This window comes from Pieris napi, chromosome 21 (genome assembly GCF_905475465.1).
Source record: "Pieris napi chromosome 21, ilPieNapi1.2, whole genome shotgun sequence".
Taxonomy (NCBI): domain Eukaryota; kingdom Metazoa; phylum Arthropoda; class Insecta; order Lepidoptera; family Pieridae; genus Pieris; species Pieris napi.
This window is the reverse complement of record NC_062254.1, coordinates 6,261,956-6,285,047: the sequence shown is the minus strand read 5'-3', so window position 1 is coordinate 6,285,047 and position 23,092 is coordinate 6,261,956. Positions and strand designations below refer to the sequence as shown.

At 34.2% G+C, this 23,092-nt stretch overlaps 2 protein-coding genes across 4 annotated transcripts in view; one reads left to right on the top strand and one right to left on the bottom strand.

Moving 5' to 3' along the window:
* Window positions 1-23,092, top strand: part of LOC125060131 (autophagy-related protein 16-1) — a 170,077-nt gene that overhangs the window by 26,397 nt on the left and 120,588 nt on the right. The gene's annotated exons all lie outside the window — the stretch shown is intronic.
* LOC125060130 overlaps window positions 1-23,092 on the bottom strand; it is a 45,465-nt gene that overhangs the window by 6,050 nt on the left and 16,323 nt on the right. Inside the window, exon 2 of the mRNA XM_047664870.1 lies at window positions 19,630-19,665. The gene's annotated coding sequence lies outside the window, so the exon portion shown is untranslated. The remainder of the gene's footprint in view (window positions 1-19,629; window positions 19,666-23,092) is intronic.

Here is a 23,092-nt window from a genome sequence, read left to right as displayed (position 1 = left end):
ACTACGTTGATTATTCCGTAACCTGGTCTTAACTGTGAGAATGAACGTAAAACAATTACGATCTCAATCTAGGGGCGTTAACTTTTTAATCGTCTTTCAAAGTAATTAGAGCTTAATATGACGTATAATAAATATCCTTCATGTTGAACTCTGCTTTTAAAAAACCGAAAAATAACTGTACTCGTTACGAAAAATCGGCCAAAAGCTTTCACATTCAATATTTAATTAGAATGTGACCTCGTTTTGTTTCATGATTGTTTTAATTAACGCGTAGAGAACGGTAATTGATAACCATTTAGAAGGCAATAATGTATTTGTGTGAGAATTGTAAAGCGCTTATTAGAGCAAGTTTTTGTACGCTGTTACGCTTAGTCTCACAATGTAGTAACGGTATATATTAAAGTGCTGTCCACAATGGTCAGTGGCACCGTGTTTATGGTTAAAAATTGTGATGCACATTTTGATTGAAAATTAATGTTAATTATCCTTCGTTAAAAGTAATTATTTCTTAACCTTTTACAAATGCTATTTACTATTGCATCTTAAATAACGTCATTCATACAAAAACTTGTAAAACTTTTTACTTAATACGATAACAAATTAATGCTTGAAATATCTTGTAAGACATACATAACTAGATTTTGTTTAAAGTTGTATAAACTTAATGAAAATCTGGGATCTATTTACCAAAAGCCTATGATTGCTACTGCTTGGTAGCAAGTAATTCCGAGAACACGAACTATTCCAAAATTGAATTATGGGGACGTCTGAATACATCTTCTATACAAAAGTAGTTTTTGTAGCGTGCTCCGCAAATCGATTCCATTGAACCTATTGTTGAACCTCAATAACGAGCTTCTACTTAACTTTACATAGCGGTATTACATATTGAAAAATAATGATTTATTTACGGCTAGCGAACCGTCTTTGATCTGCTTCTAGACATGGTAGAAATTTGTATTAACAACTTGTATATAAATTAAATCTCTTTAAAATTTTATTACATATTTGTATAGAGTCATGATAAATAAACTGATTTCTTGTGTTTGACAAAAAGGATCCAATCGATAATTTGTATCTAATTATCAGCTAAACATCAATAAGTGTTAATATTATACTGTGTCTAAGCCATAAAAACTTAAAAGGTGACGAACATGCCCATTTACATTTGAAATGATATCTAAATAATGAATATTGACAATAAAAGTGGGTGGCATTATAACATTAGCATAATAGATGTGAAGCAAAAACATGACTATTTGCTCCATTTCATAAAACCCGTAACCGCCTTGAAGATTACTAGGAATGTAATACAATTTAGTTAGACACGGTGCGGGATTCAACTATGACGTATAACGTGTATGTTTTGTATGAGTTTCTATTTGTACTGTCATGTAAATTACGATTTATGGTCCAATGTTTGATATGGTTCTCATATTTGACAGGATTAGACGAATCATATTTATTTAATTCAAGCGGAAATTGAGAAATTAATGGAGCGCGCCTACTTCAAACGAAGTTTGAAAAGGTTTATATTTATCCTTGTAAGGCTCAGGAATGAGCGTACCAAGTCTTAAAAGACCGGCAACGCACTCGCGAGTCCGAATTGAGAATTGATTATTTTACATTACCATTCTGTTTGTCCTCTAAATAATAATAATAATATTAAAATTTAATTAGTCTTTCGGTGGCCTAATTAAAATTATTCTAATGCTCGTTTATCGTGTTCGCTGTAAGCGAATCGTGTAATTTATACGTATTTGTATTCAATAACAGAAATTATAGTAAGACTATCTAACGTCTATTAGAGAGACCCTTAAAGGGTTTTTAGTAGGGCTATTGTGTTCGATATCACTTGCGAATGTGTGCTAGCCTCGAGCTGTGATCAGATGGGGTCAGGCGCATTGAATGAGGCGGATGCCTCCAACCTGCTATTTACGTTTCACCATACTTGTACTGGTTGGCACACTATGGATATCGGCTGATTTCTTGCTAGACCTTTAAAGACCTCAATCTGTTTTGCCCCTTCTCTAATCTAGTTTAGATCTGGCGTTTATTGAATCTAGTAAAGTTTTCATCTTAGATTGGCTCACATAAATTGTATGAGGTAATGGTGTTTGTTAAAAAAAAATATAGATAAACGTCTTGAGTACCAATTCATATTCATAATACACTATACTGGCATAGAACTGTCAACAATGAAAGTTGATAACCTGCGTCTAAATTTAACCATTTACAACCACAGTAGCACACTCATTTACATTGAATGAGGTTCTTATTTGTTGCTCTTAATAAGCCTGAGATAACATTATGATGACATGATGGAATTGTGAACCCGCCTTATTAATGTGCAGGTGAAGACAGGTGTCGATCGCATGTAATTTATTACTCACTTCACATTTTGATGTACTGTGTGAATGTTTGGTTTACGATAGAGCTCGATCATTTCTATAAAAGGAAAACTATTTTTATGTAATATGAGGCAAACGGGCAGTAGGCTCACCTGATGTTAAGTGATACCGCTGCCCATGGACACACACATTGCCAGAAGGCTCGCAAGTGCGTTGCCGGCCTTTCAAGAATTGGTACACTCTTTTCTTGAAGGACCCTAAGTCGAACACATAGTATATTTTCTGATGACACAAATTTAACTTTAAAATACGCTTGAATTAGAACGTAATCTTATATTTTTCAAGTTTAAAATATTCACAAAGGAAGTAATTATAAGATAGATGAAAAGGCAAGGCATGAAGTTGTGGCTGACCACAACGCCGTGCTTTAACCATTTAATCAAAAACTTAATTCGCAGCTTACCAGTGACACAATATTTTCCAGTTTCTCATACATTCTCATTTCCTGCTTACGTTTTCTTCATAAATGTAAATTCCATCAATACCTGGTAATTTAATGACGATAAGAAACGTCTCTAACATGTTTAGCCTCGATAATCCTCCCGGGTCAGTGGGTTGATCGCATCGGAGGTCGTAAGGCTCAATACTGGATCGCGATATCTCCTTACCAGTTTGCTAAGCCTGGTAGTTTCATGAGTATGATAGTTTAAACTTCTCTAGTATATAACGCTTGAAATTCTTTGTGGTATTCACGCGTCAGATTTACGAAAACAAAACACTAATTTTTATGGTCTTAGAATAAAAGGCGTCTCTAGTCTACACATTAAATGGCTATTGCAAGTCTAAGGGTCGATCAATGTATCACAGCCACCGCCTACGAACTTGCGCACGATTACTTAAAGCGTTCAATTTAGATAAGCTTAAACAACAAACATGCCAATGTCGTGTTAAACGTAAAACATCTTTGCTAAATTGCAATTTGAGGTGACCATACTATGTGACTATGCAAGCATTACATTTGCCTAGAGTTTATTTGTCCGTAATCTTCATATCGATATGCTAACATTTAAAGGTTTTGGTGAAGCTTTTTGTCGTTTTTACTTAATAAATATTATGTTGAAGCAATAATTTAGCTTATTAACTCCGCGAAGTATGCTTTATGCGATTTGGCTAAAATCTAATTTTTGGACCATTTTAAAACATTTTTAATGCGGTAGAAGAGTTTTCATATTGAATAATGTAAGTTAGTGTTTCAAAGAAGTAATAGTACCTTTAGTAGCAAAGAAAATCAAGAATTCCTATAACTATTAACGACAGGTAGACAAAGCCTACAATCACAAATGACCTCCGTAAAAACCTGTCTAGTTTTCTCCACGATTAATCTCGCTAACTCATTCAAGTAGAAGATTCTAAACGCTATAATTTCGTATTGTTCATGGCGGCTATAATAGAAACTAGGTTTTGGGTGCACAGTGCATCCGTCTTTTATGTCGCTTTCTTTGAATTGCACAGATTGACCTATTCGGTTTCTTTGCACTTGTTACGCTGTTTTTCTAGACTTATTTTAAATCAATTTATTTTAAGGTTTCTATTTCAAAACTCATAACACAAAAAAGTGCGAAATACATCGCGCGTCACAGACATTATTATGTCAACGTCTCTAGCGACTCATGGAGCGCGGAAAATATGATAGAATTCTGTTCATACCTTTTTTATAGAAGCTTATAATGAAATAAAAATCTTCGTAATAATGATTAAATATTTCATGTCAAAGTATGAAGCAACAATAATGATAATAATGATCAGGGACAGTTATAACTATTCTATTGTTCTATAATTTATTTCCAATTAAAAATTCCAATGCATTCGAGGTTAGTTTATTCTATTTGTGAGTTTAACCGGATATGCGAAAAGGTTTAAATTTAATAAAAATCCACCTTTTAAACGTTGAATTATTAATTAAAAATGTTCGATGTTTTAAATATTTAGGTTATAAATGTATATGTTCTAAAAATCTAAATTAAGCTTTAGTTACGCAACTAATTTGTTAACTAACTTATAAACGTAACACCGACCAATTGTATCACTAAATTTCAATGTTATGTTTAATTATTAAATTATATTTTAATTGAGTCTAAATCACAGTTTGTGGTAAGACCTATAAGTGAGAACTAAAATCATACTAACGTTTTTTAATTTACATAAAAATAACTAAAACTGTTAATAAAATAAAACTCACGTGTCAGTTAACACTTGTTTGATTGACGTTACACGAGTTAGAAGGAAATATTGCTTTAAATCAACGACGATTTTCACTTCAAATGAAATAAAGCAATAAAAGTTTATAATGGAAGCGCTTACGTGCCCGAGGCGGCACGTTCAGTGAGGCGCACGTACATTTTATTTATGTATTGCAATGGGAAATCAAGAATATTTCATTGTAACGGATGAACATAAATTATTGTCTATTTATTCAATATGATCGTTGCTATGTTTTATTTGTCGTGAATTTACTTACAACTCTAAGCCTGTGTGGTTTAGAGTTCAACTCTCAATTAGGACGCGGTTACACCCTGACTGTGCACATATGGATCTTGCAATTACAACCTGCTGCCAAGATGAACGTCGTGAAGAAACCACCCAGGTTTAGACCCAAAAATCTTGTTAGGCACAGACCATTAATAAGCGGCTAGATTCAAGGCTTTATGTTTCTCCTCTGTTAAATAAAATAAGACAACTACTTACCAATAACTGAAAACAAGGAGACGAATATATTCTGATGCCTATACAGTTTAGTAGCCACTGAAGTATGTATTCGATTATAGAGATATTACGACAATACGTTGCTTATAAAAAATTGTTATTTTTCATATTTATTCCTCTCATTATTATGCTTTTAAATAAATATTTTTATATAATTATTAAATCTATATTGGTTGATACACAAAAAATCTCAATAACATTAATAAGAATGATCATAAACGTCTCAAATATTAGACAAGAACAACGAAGAGTCAGCCGCAGGCATTTCAATTGCCTATGAAGCGGACTCTAAGACTTGAGTGATATTTCAAACAGCGTTGTAAAATGTCATATACGTAAGCCGAGCGGGCATTTATTACCCCTAATGGTTTTATATTGCTTATCTCGTAAAATTGCGGATGTATGACGGTTGGCATGAATATTTATTCTGTGTATGTTCTATTTTATTTATTTACACTTCGTTGCAAAAAAAACACAATACATAAAAATTGTAAGGGATGCAACGGGCGGCCTAATATCGCTAATAAGCGATCTCTTCCAAGCAACCCTAGTTAAAGAGAAAATCTAAAAAAAAAATAAACATGATGCGTGCGAAGTGCAGAAACAAATGTTATATATAAAAAAAACGCTTTACGCTTTAGTATTGAAATTATTCTGTTATATTGCTATTATTATACGAATTTCTTAACGTCATCTATAATCACAGTTGACCTATCTGTTCACAATCAACTTGAAAATTCAATTTGATTTAATTAAATAATTTCACAGCGGCCTATTATTAGATTCAGTTTGGGACGTGTTGTCGAATTTCTTGTAAGAATATGATACGGTCTGCTTAGCCGGTGGGATACTTGTGGCTTCGAGTTATAACGGAAACATCAATCATCGGTAATTTGATTTCTATGCTCAATTATTGCGTCTGCAGAGGTCGGAACACAGCATTACCAATTCTCGAGTATGGAAATTTGTTCCTACTTAATCCTCTAGCTAGTTACAACAAAGTGACTTGATTGGGACTTTCTAATTACGAAGGGCGTCAATGATACAATCCTACATTGCAATTACCTATGTACCTATTGTAATGAGACTACAATTACGAAATTTCTTACATTTTTAGGCTATAAGTTAGTTTTGAAATTCATTTATTTATGATAAATAATATGTGTGACGAATAACCTAAAACATTTTTCATCTATACACATCGTATTAGAACATAAGAGTCAGAATTTTGATTATAGAAAAACTAAATGGCTTCAAAGATAAATATAAAAATATTCAAAAGAGAAGAACCTAATTACTCTACTTAAACCTTGGATAAGAGCTCCAAGTCATTAACAAAAAATATAAATAGTAATATAAAATATATAAAATTAGGGTTTTTAATTTCTTTATGAGGGAGACAAACTACCTTTAGGGCGCATTACAAGTAGTAAATGTAATGAGTAACGTATATTTATTGTAAATTCAGTGTGTTTTTATTAATGCGTATATTTTAGCATAAAAGTCACGCTTTACATTGAACCCGATCTAATAAAGCAACAGAACGGTAACCGATTCCCGGAAAAGATGCTTCGTTCGTCACGTGACAGCTGTCACGAAATCCATTCGAAGTGAGCGCGATAGATCGTGCAGAACTATTCTCAATGGAGTGCTAATTGTATTACTGTTAGGCGTGATTCTTGTCTTGTGGCTTCGTTTTTCTTATTAGTAAACAAAGTTTAAATATAGTTTATAGGTCATTCCTTAACTGCGGAGATTTTGATAAAGATTGATCTTAGTCATTTTAGACATGCACCGTGCGAAAGAAAATTATTTTTGCTTAGTGTTTAAAGCTGTTATAAATAATTGTGATAGTATTGTGTAAAAGCTTCAGCGTGCGACTCTCATACCTGAGGTCGTAGGTTTGTTCCCCGGCCGTGCACCAATGGACTTTCTATGTGCGCATTTAACATTCGCTCGAACGGTGAAGGAAAACATTGTAAGGAAACCGGCTTGCCTTAGAACCAAAAAGTCGAGGGCGTGCGTCAGGCACAGAAGTCTGATCACCTACTTACCTATTAGATTAACAAATGATCATGAAACAGATACAGAAATCTGAGGCCCCGACCTAAAAAGATTGTAGTGCCATTGATTTTTTTATTTAAACTTGATGTGCAAGCGCATAATTAAATCTGTATCTAACATTTGATTAACAAAAAATTAGTTTTGTGCAAAATAACATTTGTATTCATATTTTGGGTTCTATCTTTGGGACAGCTGTCAATGAACGATGGAGGTTCTAGTAGCTGTAAATACACTAATGGTTAGATATAAAGACCATGACAGAGGCGCTTTGCAGCTCGATAATCACAAGTAGCGCATGACGTCGCACGCGCAACGGTCACGACCGCCGCGGGTGACTTTATGCGTACATTCATACTAACACTATAGTTTAAATTCTTGAATCGTGATTAGAGCCATTAACAGCTATTACTTGACACCTTGCCACCACCTGCTTTCACAGTTATCAAAGACACATCATATTTACATAAAAATGAATTGCTGTTCGTTTCTAAAACTCGAGGATGACTGGATCATGGTTTATATGATCTTGAAATGGTTGAAGTTCAGAGAATGTTTAAACGGTGGGAAATATAAATAATAAGTAAAGAAAATACTAAAAACGACAGTTGAATTTTGAAATACTCTTCCTACCTGGGAAATATTGATGTCTTTTGACTTTTTACTTTTTAGAAATATAAATTGTAATTGTCCGATATCTTTGGTCTGTTTTAAAAAAAATAAGTTTTGAGACAAATATAAGTAGAGATACGAAGTTCAACGGGTCATCAAGTATTTTATAAAAATAATTTCAAAGATTCTTAAATATATATTCTATATATATGTGTGTGTGTCAGAACTTCTGATTTATTATAATATAACTTTTATTTCAATCCTTATTTTAAGCATATTTAAGTTTTATAACATACTTAAAATAACGGATATCATATATAAGCTGTTAAAGATTTAAATTTGCGAAATAGCGTTTCGTAATTAACTGTTATGTTATAAATAATTATGAGGGAAACTAAAATGTTGCAAAAACGGTAGGTATTTTCGCCCTGCCGTGCTCTACTTCGCGTCGAAAAATCGACGAAACGAAACAAATTCGAAATTTCTTAGAAATGTTTCCTCTTATTTGGTTGACACGCGCCGCAAATGCACCGCGATCAAATTCGATTTATTTAAAACTATTTCACGATCTCTTCTTCGCCTATAGAATGAATATACTTTTATTTATATTATGAATCGTATTTATTGGGGTCTTTGAAGTTTTAATTTTATGCAGCCGTCTTCTATACGACTTAGTATAATTTGCATTCAAGCAATAATAGTGATATCCATAAAGAATGATATACGTATAAGGGAGGCTCACTGACGTAACTTATGGCCTCTGATTACAACACATTGGGAACCAAACGCAGATAATCTATGTAAAGTCAAACGTACGTATATGTCCTCGTGTGCGGTAATATTTTACCTTGCATAGGGAGTGTCGACCGCAAGGAATCCAATGGCTGCTGTAATGACAGGCAGTACGTGATAAATTCGATTTACAGGTTTGTTTCAATCTTCCGATGCCGCTGGAGCCTACGGCAAATTGCATTGCGGCTTTACCGGTGTCCACAAATGATATCTATTGGTCTGACAAGTTTTTGAAAATCGAATTTAACAAGTACGAACGGTGTAACGGCACATCGCTTCCGCTACATACTGGATTCTAAGCGCCATGTAGTTAAGAAAATGTATGAACAGTTATGTTAATTCAATATTTAAATAATGCGCATTCATCATACCGAGTGGTGAAATAAACTCTATGCAGTTATTGCGGCATGAAGTATGATTATGAAGATTTAAATCTTTATTTACTGATCATTACGCAACATTCTTAGATTGTCGGAGAGCATTTATCATTTATAAATACTTCGCGTCACAATCAGCTGTATCGATATTAAACCGTTAGGATGGCTGCCTGTCGATAAGAATCTTAAAAATTTGGGCTGCATAGTGATCAGAGAGGACCTATACTAGAGTATATAAACACGACACCTCATATGTGGAACGTTCTACTAACATATTATAAAGTGCATTCCCAGTCCTCTCACGATGTTAATTTTCGTTGTCCTACATTTGTTATGTAACCCCGTATTAGTAATAACTAATTGGTAAGAGAGAAGAGCCTGTACGGTACGTTCGACCGGTCCATAACGGACATCTAAACTCATTATCGAACAAGTAATCATCCAAAGTACCCATGAACCTCACGCTCGACACCAATGCTATATTACTTATTTAATCTTATGAATGAATCGGGCGAATAGGCGCCTGTTTATTCACTTAATGGTTACAAGTATAGAGCGGCGTATTATTCTTTACGATATATTTTTTTTTATAGAAAAGGCGGCAAACGGATAGGAGGCTCATCTGATGTTAAGTGATACCGCCCATGGACACTCTCAATGCCAGAGGGATCGCGAGTGTGTTGTCGACCTTTTAAAAGTTGGTACGATCTTTTCTTGAAGGACCCTAAGTCGAATTGGTTCGGAAATACTTCAGTGGGCAGCTGGTTCTACATAGTAGTGGTGCGCGGCAAAAACTGCCTTAAAAAACGGTCCGTTGTGGAACGACGGACGTATTGGGGTGAAATTTCGTAGACATGCACTATTTTATAGCAAATTGATTAAAAAATCAATTTAAGTTCAGTGTAAATCTGAGTTATCGCAAGTTATTAAAGTACATTAATGAACAACCATTGTAGCGTTTAATCCAATAGGGCGGGCGGGGTGGCACGACCAGCCTCCGCCTACTGCACGCCGCCATTGTTCCCGCTAGCCCCCGGATACGATATCCTAGCAATTCCAATTAAAATCTACTTTATGATCCACCTATCTCCTCTAATAAATTAAGTACAGTTCCAACGTATAACTTTGTAAAACTATTGTTCGAACGAACCTTTCGTTACAATTTTGTCGCATATCCTATGTTTAAGTCATGCTTAGACTATTAAGATTAAACATTATTTATCGTTAAACGGATGGATATAAATAGTTATCCTTTAATATGTTAAGTACGACGGGTTTTTAAATCTCCTAAAATTAACACCTTCCAAATATTTTTGTATACAATTATCGTACGATATTCAAATCTATATATATAAAAATGAAACCCGTTTTCCGTTGTCACGACATAACATGAAAACGGCTTGACCGATTTGTCTGATTCTTTTTTTATAATATTGCTTGAAGTACGAGGATGGTTCTTACGGAGAGAAAAATTGAATTGGAGGCAATTTGAACTTTAATACCATATCATAAAGTTCAAGTGTTAGTGGAGGGGTTTCGGGAAGGTAAATTTTTATTTTTTGACATAATGTATTTGTTGTATTATCAACTTTCTTTTTTTTATCATACTACCTAAACCGGTGTCCCGAATAGCAGAATAAGTGTTTAAAAAAATAAAGAATCGACTGTTAGGCGGTACGATGTTCGCCAGGCCAGCTAGTTTGTAATATTTTAAATAAACCAAGTTTCTTGTTCGTTCCTTCCAAGCTGGCAGTAAATAAAGATTCAAATTTAAAGTTTGCTAAAAGTAAATTCCAGGAACAATCATGGGTTGATTGTCCCCAATGCCGTTAGCCGAGTCCTCAACGGTTTTGCACGCACCATGCAAATGGTGGCGAAGTCTCCGTCACATTAAGCTAATATGTAATTGATTGGTTTCCCGGTCTCCTGTCCCACTGATGGCGGATACAAAAACACTAATGTTATAAAGTTATAACGGTGAATGCAGTGTTCCGGCATATCGAGAAGCGTTCCTAGTATGCTTACAATTTCGTTTTATTCTTTCTATCAAATGTGTCGTTTATACAAGTAAATTATCTAGGTATTTATTTTTATAAAGACTAGCTGACCTGGCAAACGTTTATTTTGCCATGTATATTATGAAACATTTTTTTAGTTCGATAAAAATGACTATCTACAATTATAAAAAATAGGGGTTCTATGTATTTTTGTATGCTGTATCATAAAAAATAAAAACAAAAAAAAGTCTAATTAATAAAAATAAAATTTGTGGGGTGGATAGTGGACACCCCTTATCACTTGAAATATGGATATTAGCCGATTCTCAGACTTACTGAATATGCATAAAAAATCATAAGAATCGGACGAGCCGTTTCGGAGGAGTATGGGAACGAACATTGTGACACGAGAATTTTATATTATATAAGAATGTGTAATATAAAAACTACAATTATAGGCTTGAATGGACTTTAATTTTAGATCTATAAAATGTATTTAAATTTCAATATAACAGATTATTTTCGTATTTACGAAAATAATGTATATACATAATTTAAAAAAAATATATCTAACAGTATTCTCAATATAATTCTCAATTTGAATACAATATTTAACAAATTGTCTTAATTAAGATCAGTTTTGTTCAAATGAACGGTCCCAATAATTGGGACGAATTTGCTATAATGAGATAATAGCCACTTGTTTATTGATCCATACTAAATTAAAAGTCTATCACTCATGGCATATTATCTCGTATATACTGTCAATCAATCTGACGAAATAATTAGTTAAGCAAAAAAGTGCCGCTCGACGAGCCGTTTTTAATATGAATGTGAACAATGGTGTATTTAAACGTTTATTGGCTACTTTAAATAACGATTTTTGTATGAGATATTGGCGTTGCGGAAATTGAAGACGTGCAGTAAAAAATACAATTAAAATCGTCAACAATGCAGGCTCTTTAAAAGATTATATTTGTAATTTATTAATAAGAAGTGTTATAAGTAAGGTAATATGGTCTATACGAATAACAAATGTAAGAAAATGAACTGTTAAGCTTTTAACAGTTTGCAGACAATATCTTGCACTAAAATCTTCTTTTTGGCAGGAATTTTTGCGACCTCAACCATAAATGTTATGTTTCAAACAATTTATATTAAAAACCTTCCTGAATTACATTATTTCCTGGTGAATCTTAAATATAGTTTATCGCGTTCACACAAATAGACGCTATCAGGTGGCTTTTATTTACAATATAATGATGAGAACAGACAGCCTAAAAGATAAGGTATACTGTTATGTCAAAAGCACTTGGGATAAACTTTTCCCCATATATTAAGGTTTTGCATATCAAAACAGTTGTAAAAGTCAAAACATATTAATTATCGGCGCGTCATCTCGCGCCTACCGTTATCAGCAATTGATCGTGTGCGAGGTTTGTTTGAGCACATACTATCGCAAATCATCGTGATGTAGTTATGTGAACTGAATAAAGTGGGTAACTGATTTTTCTGACACTGAATTATACTTTGCGAAGGCTTTGAAGGAACAGATTGTACGAAAGAATTTCGGATAGGATAGTTACTAATAGAAGAATTGTTGCTTTTCATTGAAGCATCCGAAGATTATGCAAGCATGAGTTGTGTGCCGGCATTTAAAAGTGAAACAAAAACTATGGAATGCAATAATGTAGTTAGAAAAAAAAGGAAAAAGAAACTTTATCATGCATAATAAAAAAGGATTTTTAGTTAAAAATAAAGTGCACTAGCCTACACTAGGATGCCCTGAGTCGTGGTCTTGTCTATTCCTTTTGACATGTTAACGGTACTTGACAATAATTTCTACACTGACACTTACATTTTATAATTAAACTAATGTTGCACAATAAGAATATTTTCCGTTTCAGCATAGGATAGGTTGAGAAGTTAGTGTCTACAGATAAAGAGAAGAGATTGTTTGCTAAAATCAAATATGTAATCTCACAAATTAAGGTAACTCATTGTCAATAAAGCGTTTACCGGAACAAGCGCGCGGTGTTTAAGTGGAGCAATGTATTGCGGCCACGATGAGACACGAAACGATGTCGACGAATCCCGTTGTGACGGACGCTATTACCGCCCACAATTCCGCGCACGCGCAGAAAAAGCGACCCCAACGAAGATGTCGCGTCTTGATAACTGACTTGACAACACCTCCCAGACATCTACTACATCAAACGACTTATGTATTCTAGACAAGCTGTTGTTGCTGAGACGTATCCTTAGTTATTGAAGTTTTATACACATCCAAGACTTCTATAGTCTAGTGACTGTCACCCAATTATTGCCGACATAGACAACAGCTGCTCAGCTTTTGAACCAATTCGACTTCATGAATTGAGCGTAACAATTCTTAACAGGACGGCTACACACTGGCGATTCCTGTGTGAGTGTCTATGGGCGGCGATATCACTTAACATGAGGTGACCCTTTTTTAAAGGATATATGATAAAAAAAGGCAAACAAGCCTGACACTTAAAAAGGGCAGTCATCGCAGTCATGCAGCCCATGGACCTATTTTAGTGGGTACGTTGCCGGCCTTTGAGGGACAAGTATTCTTCCCGTCTGCGATTTTTTAAGTGAAACTACGCGCATGAGGGCAAAATTTGTACGGATGAAACAAGTAATAATATTAGAGTCACGAAAATGTGCAGCGTTTTTGTCGAAGAAAAGGGAGAGAGCTATTGAGACCGATTGATTTTTTATGTAACAGAAGGCAAACGGGCTGGAGGCTCAAATAGGAGTGGCGACAAAGCGAGACTTATAAAAGAAGAATAAATAACATCGGGTTCGTTATAACTTGAGGGCTCGACGCTATGTGCATTTTTAATGTCGCATTACCCGGGCAGCAAAACCCCAGATGGTATATATGATTACAATAAGGCTGTCGACACACTTTTCTCCTCCGTTAAGCAATTTACACACTTGACATGCCTTAACACTTAAGCGTGTTTCATTTTTAATTGGTTTCAACTACGGTAAAATCAAGTAATTGCAAATATTTAACGGATTGTATGTAGAAAGTTAAAAAATAATATTTTTAATCCATTGCGAAAAGTTTTATTCTAATTACGGAATGCTTGGGATAATTTACAATTAGTGGTAAATTATCTTCAAAGCATTTATCTTGGCGATGCCGCTCAAACAAATAGCAACATAACGATTGGACACTCGAAGCAATGTCTCTTGTGTCGGTTTTCCACGTTGATTAGTCGTGGAATCGCAGATGTTCATAATGACTGCACATTTATTTCTTACCGTCCGCTGAATGAGGCTTATTTAGTTTAAAGCTAATACTCATCCTGATGTGCAAAGAATAGAGGATAATACCGATCTGCACTATAATGGGCAAATGAGATAAGAGCATACCTGGACGGGCTACCATAATGAGAAGGTTAAAGGTAGGATGCTATCTAGTAGATCTTCGAGGAGTCGCTTCCCATTGTCAATTAAAAGCCCTTGGCGCAGATTGCGACCGATCGCCTTTTGTTTCCCGATACCTCTCGTGCCCTAGGGTGGCTACCCAACATTTCCTGTACTGGTCAGTGCATTCGCTAAATTAACATAAAATCTATTTAGATTCGAATCATAACTTGATCAATAAGGAAACAATAATATTGGACTGATTGAATCTCTGTTGTGTAATCTGAATCGCTCTCGGTCATCTTTGTGTATTCGCAACGAGATTATCGTTATTGAAGCTTATCAATCACGTTTTCGCCCACGTTGCCATCGTAATGCCTGAATAGAAATTTATTAAATTTCCGGAAGTTGAAATATCTTAAAAGTATAGGTTTTCCTAATCAATACTTGTGTTAAGTGCTATGAATGTATCCATTTCATTCTTCTATTGTTCTTTACTCTAAAAAAGGTGTTAGAATCATTAACAGTACAAATAACAATCGCTCCGTTCACACATTTCTTATTTTTATTGATTAAAAGAAACTAAACTGAGTGACATATATTGTTGAGTTTTTGTAAAACTCTCTAGAATTGTCTCGTTAAATATAAAAGCTCAGGTCCATTGTTCTTTGCGGCACTTTTTAAAAAGAATATCTTAAATTGAGGCTTTTCCGCTCAATTACGGATATTGCGTGTTACTTTAATCGCGAGAGCCTATCGTTTATCTTTCGCATACATTGTTTCGCGTGTCTGCCATCAGACGTTTAAAAAATAACGAAAGAAAAAAGTCTTTTACCAGTAAGTGATACTGATATTATCTAACTGGCATTTGAATAGACCTATTTTAAATAAAATATTCGGATTTGTTTTAGTTGTATGATATTATGAATTCGTTTAAAATTATGAATCGACGTTCTGCTGGCTTGGTTATAATTTTTTACTGTAAGAAAGCTAGCGATCCTTAGACGTGGTAATTAATATTAATTACATGCGTGATTATGTAGTAGCGTACGTCTCACGTTTGTGGGTCAGGTTCGTTTAAACGGTAAAAGTAAGAGAGCGCTTACAAACAGGTTTCGTAATTTTGGTGCCAGGACCTGAAAAGTCCATCACGAAAGTGTTTCTGGGAAGTGAGATTTTGGCAGGTCCCCGCCAAATTTAACATGGTATTTTATCGAAGTGTATCCATTGTCATATTATGTGGACCTCTAATTCACGTATTTAATACCTTTAAGCCAATGTCGCAAAGGAAAATTAATATGTGTTCACGAAGAAAATTATATATATTGACTTCTAATTGTACTAAAAACGCATCAAAATGATTAAATAAATAAAAACTAAATCAGTGGCGCTACAACCTCTTTAGGTCTTGGCCTCAGATTTCTAAATCTGTTTCATGATCAATTTTAAATCTAATAGGCAAGTAGGTTATCAGACTCCAGTGCCTGACACACGCCGTGGACTTTTTGAGTCTAAGACATGTCGGTTTCCTCACGATGTTTTCCTTCACCGTTCAAGCAAATTTTGAATGCGCACATAGAAAGAAAGTCCATTGGTACACACTCGGGGATCGAACCTACGACCTTAGGTATGAGAGTCGCATGCTGAAGCCACTAGGCCAACACTGCTCAATAAAATAAATATAATACTTGATGCGATATCAAGTATGCGTGTGACATGGCAAACAATAAAAAAGTAGGATTCATACACATACAACGATAAAGATTTTATGAGCTTCATGTATAACTCATTAACTAAACCTCGAGTTGATTTTGAAACGGTAGTACGGCTACTATTAAAACAACACGCGCTACGAAATATATAACTGTATCTCAATCCGTTTTTCACTTCGTTGACTTACGGCCAAAACCAATATGCAATCTCAATCCAATTTTAGCTGTCATAGACTGACAATTCAATCCATTTCTAAAGAAAAGCATGCCAATATTCAATACATGGACTGAGATACCAATCTAATTATTCAACCAATCGTTCAGAGGGCGGATAAGAGATTGAAGATTGCCCTCTGTATGAAAATGAATGTTTACTCATGCCAACAACCTATCTGTCCATTTTGACAGTGCTTCGATTGGCCAAATCAATCTCGGATTGCTATCGGTGAAACTCGTATGATTTGGGTTTGGGATTGCGACCTAACTTAATATTCATTGGGAAAATTTATTCATCTTCGTCATCTTCCAGTTCTAGTGATAGTGATTTGGAAGTTTAAATGCAATTATCCGATTGGGATAGTAATTCTGAAGCTGGAAGAAGACAACGTACTTCTGTGCGAAGACATAAGAAGACAAGAATTTATTATATCCAGGGCCTGAATGACGCCGAATTCACATTTAACAAAAGAAGCTTTGGAGACACTTTTACACAAAGTGATGTCTATCATATATGACTTCTTGCAGGTTTCATCTTTTCATCAACTTTTGTAAAAAAAAAAAATATTAGCTACAACCAAAAATATTTGTTACTATAGATACTACCTACTAAATCCACTTCAAAACCTCAAGACTCCAGCAGAACATCTTTATAACGAATCTCAAATACGAAGCAGAAATGTGGTGGAAAGGACATAATATGGTGTTTGGAAAAAATCGGTTCCCCAAAATCGGTTTGTCAAAAAAGGTTTTGCTTCAAGTATCTCGTGTACAAGCCGTGATAGTGGCATGTGCAGTGTTGCACAATATTGCTATTGATATGCGAGATGAACATTTTGAACTACTGCAACAAGTAGATGAACAAGCTGATGATATTGATCAAAGCGCAATTGACAACGTGGGAAATGCAAGTGTGCGAAGTAATCTTATAAGTGATTATTTTGCTTTATTACTATAATATTTTATAAATTACAACATTTTTGAGATAAATTAAATAAAAATTCAATGCTTTTATTTAAATAAAAATACAAATTTTTAATACAATACATCCTCGCTCCAGGCACAAAATCTATTATTTTTCTAATTTATTTAACAATATATTTTTTTCTATGGCCCATAATTATCTTTTATGCTCTCTTTCTTCCTCTTCAAATGCCCATTGCTTTCTCTTATTTAGAAGCTTTTCCTTTCAATTGACTTTCATTTCCTTCGACAGACAACAATATCATGTCTTTGACTTTTTCCTCGATAGAGATCGGGGTAAGAGGAGTAGCAGCACTAGGGCCACCTCCTGTACGATATGTTTCAGCATGTATCAAGGCAGACTTTTTTCTTGTAGCCCTCTTTAAGCTTTAGCACTGCGAAAGTTTACCCCACTTGTGCTATTAAACAGCGCCTCCAGCGTCTTCCATCACTGCTCTTTCTCCTGCCAGGTGACTGAGTCACTCTTTTTATTTTCTAATATATTTTTATGGTCAGCAACAAGCGAAGTTAGAAGGTCAACTTCTTCCCGGCTGAAATTGACGCTTCTTTCACGTTTTTGCGTAGACATTTTTTTAAGTTAAAGAACCAACCTCGAATAACAAAAACAACATACACAAACTACTCAGAGAAAAATTATATTTGTAATAATATGTACTAAAATACTCAATAACAAACAAAAATACCATATGAAAATGACAGCCCGTTTCGTTACAAGTAATATTAAATGACCAACAAAAAGGTTAAGGTTCTATGTTTTTCTATAGAATTTTATAACTTTATTTGTTCGTAACAAAAAAACAAACAAAACGTTGCATAGCTATTTGCTACTTTATCCATACATTGTGAAACAGACCCTATTAGTCTTACTTATTTTATTTCGTTCCAAAAACAGCAAACTTTTGGTATGCTTGAACACAACATATTGCATTGAACGAAACGCGGTCGAGAGGCAAGGATCACGCAAAAGATTGCTGTCAATCTTTTGTCAAATAAACAATCGGATAGCAGAAATGTTTATTGGCATGCAGATTGGAGATCGGTCTTTAGATATGAATCAGTCCAAGATTGGTTATAATCATAGATTGAGGATACATTATTAATTTTGGCCGTTAATGGCCCTCATTTTATGAATCATTTCGACATAATTTGACATTACAGTAACATTATACAATTTTTTACCGTATGACGATATACGACTTGTAACTAATGTAACGAGGCAATTATGCTCACAGGCGTTAGGTGACTGCATATTGAAGTATTAAGGGCAACATTTTGGTTTATTTAATTATTTTGTTAGGTAAACATTAATAAATAAAAATACAGTAAAACCTCGTTAAGTCGAACCTCGATAAGTCAAAAACCTCCAAATCTCGAAAAAATGTTTTGTTCCCTTCCCTTAAAACACCAAAACCTCCATTACTTGAAATCTTGACCCTCTGTTAATCGAAATAATCACCGAGTCCCTCCAAGCCATTTTGGTACATATTTTCACTCTATAACTCGAAAAATTAAATTTGACCTCTGTATCTCGAACATAGTAACGTTTATTTTACAACCTTTACAACTTGATCATTTGGAATTTATTATCTCTATTGTTCGAACAAAAATAAGTTACCGACTTTAAGAACTTGCCGACAATGTGAGTACACTATTGTTTCTTAGAAAACATTTTATAAAATAATAAATTTATGACTCATGGAAACACGTGTTTGCTTGCTCTGTGTCAGGTGTTCAATTTTGATTCCCTTTGAAATTTAGCTAAGCCAGTCATTTGTTTTCGACTTAAATACTGTCAGAAGTACAGTTAGTTTGGTTCTACTGCATTACACATCAATTAGTACAACAGTTAACATGAGTGCTGTGAAACGTAAACTAAAAACTTTGAGTCTTGCTGAAACTCTTTATGTCGAATCAAAATCCGCCTAAGTCGAAATCCTCCATAAGTTGAAAACTCTATAACTCGAATTTTTTGGCGTCTCCCTTGATGTTCGACTTATAGAGGTTCTACTGTATTAGCGGTTGTCTTGGGCCGATATTCCATAGTTTTAAATTGATCTTTATAGGCTAGTAGGGCATTAGCCCTCTGTGCCTGGTGGTTAGTACATGTCTTGGACTTTAGTTCACGCACGGCTTCGGAAGATCTAAAGTTAATCGCGTACTTAAACGTATCTCTAGAAAAAATTATGCAAGAATATAGTTTATTATATATACCCTTAAACTATTCAATGTCGCTAAAGCCTGGTAACGTGCTATTCTCCAATTGCTTTAAGTGCTTCCTCAACGGCTAATACGATATAATGATATATTATTTGTGAAGATTCACGAATTCCGATGGACGAGTAAGGTGCGCGGGGTTACTGACCTGAGATTTCAACTGCTACTCGAACTGGCGCTTAACCTGTGAAAGAAAACTATTATTAATTAAAGTATCATTTACACATACACAAGGAAACATTTATTTAAATATAGTAGGTCTATAACTTTTATTTCCCGATGATTTCAAATAATATAGTAATTAATTAATTATAAAATAAAAAAGGAGCATTACAGTACACTCTCGTAACGACAAGCTTTTGCTGAAAATATCTTTTTTTTCTGAAAGTGTTTATAAATATTATATAACTTATTAAGAGCGATTATACTATTTGTTAAAGGTTTAAATATGTTCATAACACCGAACATTCGTAGCGAAAAGGTCTCTGTCGTTTTTAAATGAGCCGCTAACTATTCGATATATCTCTAATGATTAAACATATTTAGAACAATAGTTTCAACGTGCAACTCTCATCCCTGAGGTCGTAGGTTTGACCACCAGCTGTTCACCAATAGACTTTCTATGTGCGTATTTCACACTCGCTGGTACGGTGAATGAACACATCGTGAGGAAACCGGCTTGCCTTAAATCCAAAAAGTCCTCAGCGTTCGAAAAAATATCACGAAACAGATACGGAAATGTGATCTAAAAGGTATAGCACTATTAGTATTAATCGTAGCTAATATGGGATCTAAAACACAAATAAAGTGTAGTGAGTTATTCATAACAAGAAGGATTCATAGTATCCATATTAAAGGATACAAATTCGAAGAGCAATATCTAAAGGTTAACTGTTCAACGGGCCGGTTCATGTTTATGACATTACAATGATTGTTATGAAAGATAAACACGATTCGCTATTATGTAACCTGTTGAAATGTAACAGATATTTGCTGGAATGCGATAATGTTTGGAATTTGCTGTATTGTTATTTACGTGAGTATAATGTAATGAGAATTGAATAATATAGATTTAAGACTTTATTTTATTTTATTTCGCATCGTTTTTTGTGTAATATATCAGCCAAAGTTAAACCTCACCTTTATTTAAGAAACGCAATCTATATACACTACAGTTATTAAGATATCAATTTTGCATAATCTCGGACTTGGAATATGTATCTTTAATTAAACTTGTCAAAAATTTAATTAGAAATGTCTTAACAGCCTTGAATTGCTCAAACATTTTGGCGCGTTTATTTGAAAAACGATAGTGATAGTACATTAGCATTTAACTGTATTAAAACAGTTTCCGTGTATTTTTTAATTCTAAAGTTAGAGCAACGAACCTATGCCTATGCAGCCAGAAAGCTTAATAAGTTTAAGCTTCATAAGTAACAGTTTGAATCGTAACGTAATTCGTTATAAAACAACCGTAATACAATTCATATCGTATAACTTTTGCAGCTGCTTTGGAAGTTATCTTTTGCGTAAAAAAGCTTATTTGCTTAAGTATGCAACAATACGCGCTACAATAAACATTGTATGATTAATTAGAATAACTGCTTATAGTTATTTTGATAGTGAATTTGTGATCTTAACAAGGTGTTTTTAAGACTTCGTGTACAGAAAACGCTCTGGATAGTTAATAAAACGAATATTACTACAACTGCTAGGCATGAATAAATAGAAGGTATATAGCATGCATAGTAATATAGTATGTTTAATCAATCCATCAATCAAAAATCATTTATTCGTATAGGTAACACAATGTACACTTATGTACGTCAGAAATATATATTAAATGAATAATTTTACATTTCCTGCCAGTTCTCAAATCAAGGGTGTAGAACGAAAAAGAAGAACTGTCAATAATGTCTGTTAAAAACATTGGCTTTCATACACTTATACATTTTAACAAAGGCTTTAAACATTTTTACAAACATCTTCGAATGTTTTCCTGCTAAATTAAAAAATAATAAAAAGTGTCAGACACGCACGACGGGATATTTGATATTCGCAATCCTTACGGATAACTGCATCTTGTACTCATACATCAATGTTACGAATTAGCAAAATACCGACGAACAGGAAATGAATAAAGAAGCCATTACCAGGCTTCCTCAACGACCTTAGTGATAAACTGCGTTGCTTTAGTAGTTTTATCTTGGTTGTAAATTCGTACTAGATAACGGCGGAATCCGAACACGCGCTCACACATGATTCGTGCGTTTAATCTCGTTAATCTGATGTAATTTCAATGTACTATCTTATTGGCGTTTAATGTACGAGAGTGTAAGGTGTTCGTGTGCACAAGGAAGGCGTATTTGTTTTTCGAAGCTTTCAAAGAAACAATATAGGGTCGATAACCTACGAACACAAATATTGACTCATCTATACGCTATGTACATAAGTTTCTTCCTTGTCGTTTTAATGTTTTTGCTTAATGTCTCCCGTCTTATATTTGACCTAAATGTTTTTTGGTATTTTGAGAGGTTAAATTATGTTTTTTGGTTAAGCGAAAGTTGAAAGTTATACTGATTTTTGGCTCTATTATTTTGAAACACACATTTTTATCAAAGTTTTTAGAATGTGATTGGTAATAAGTTTTATTTCGCTAAAGTTTTTTCTTCAGTTATTCCTCTCCAGCTATTTATTAATAGAAATTTGATGTTTCACACAGATAAAACACTAGCTCCTAACTTACTTCGCACCTGTAATCCGTTATGGGTGTTCAGTATCTATCGACACCTTAGAAATACTGTCTCTCCCACGCAGCTTAACGTTATCAGAGAGGGGATCAACGTCGTACATCGAAGTCTTGACTGTGACTAAAACTTGGCAATAACTTAGTGTCTTTGGATTTACAGATTTGCGCGCTATGAAAATCAAATATTTTCATGCACGGTTTAACAATAGTGTAATAAACCATGTTACATTTCTACCTCTGCTTGAAACTGAGATGTCTGTCTCCAATAATTTGAATCATACTTATAACGATTAGTTGGTGACATAAATTGATATATTACCACAATTTGCGCTGTGGAACATTCTGCTCCTCAGTATAATGCTGAGCCAGGACCAATTACAGCCACAGCACACACGCATTACACACTTGAAACGAACCGAATGTGAAACGGAAAAAAAAATTATATCTCTTATTATTTTTTTTCATTGATATATTTTGGGTGTTTATGTGTGTGTGTTTTTGTTTGTAATAAATGATATGTCTATGTCTAATTTGAGACTGATTCCCCTGAACCGGACCGAAATCGAGTTCTTACATGTATTACCAAAGTCTAATTCTTAAGGCTAGCCGACACGGAGAGTAGATAAAACAGTGCGGCGACACTAACACAATTTTTCGGACTAAAGAACACGACTAAATAATGTCTCGGAAGATTAGTATGGATTTAATTTTGTATGGATTGGGCAATTCATCTGTAAAATATCAAATTATAGTATACGTTTTTATAAGGAAATATAACCTACAACGTATAATGTGTCATCAAGTACGTGGGTGAATTGGACGAAGGCTATTTATTCTAAATTCAAAGGTGAACGAACGCAAT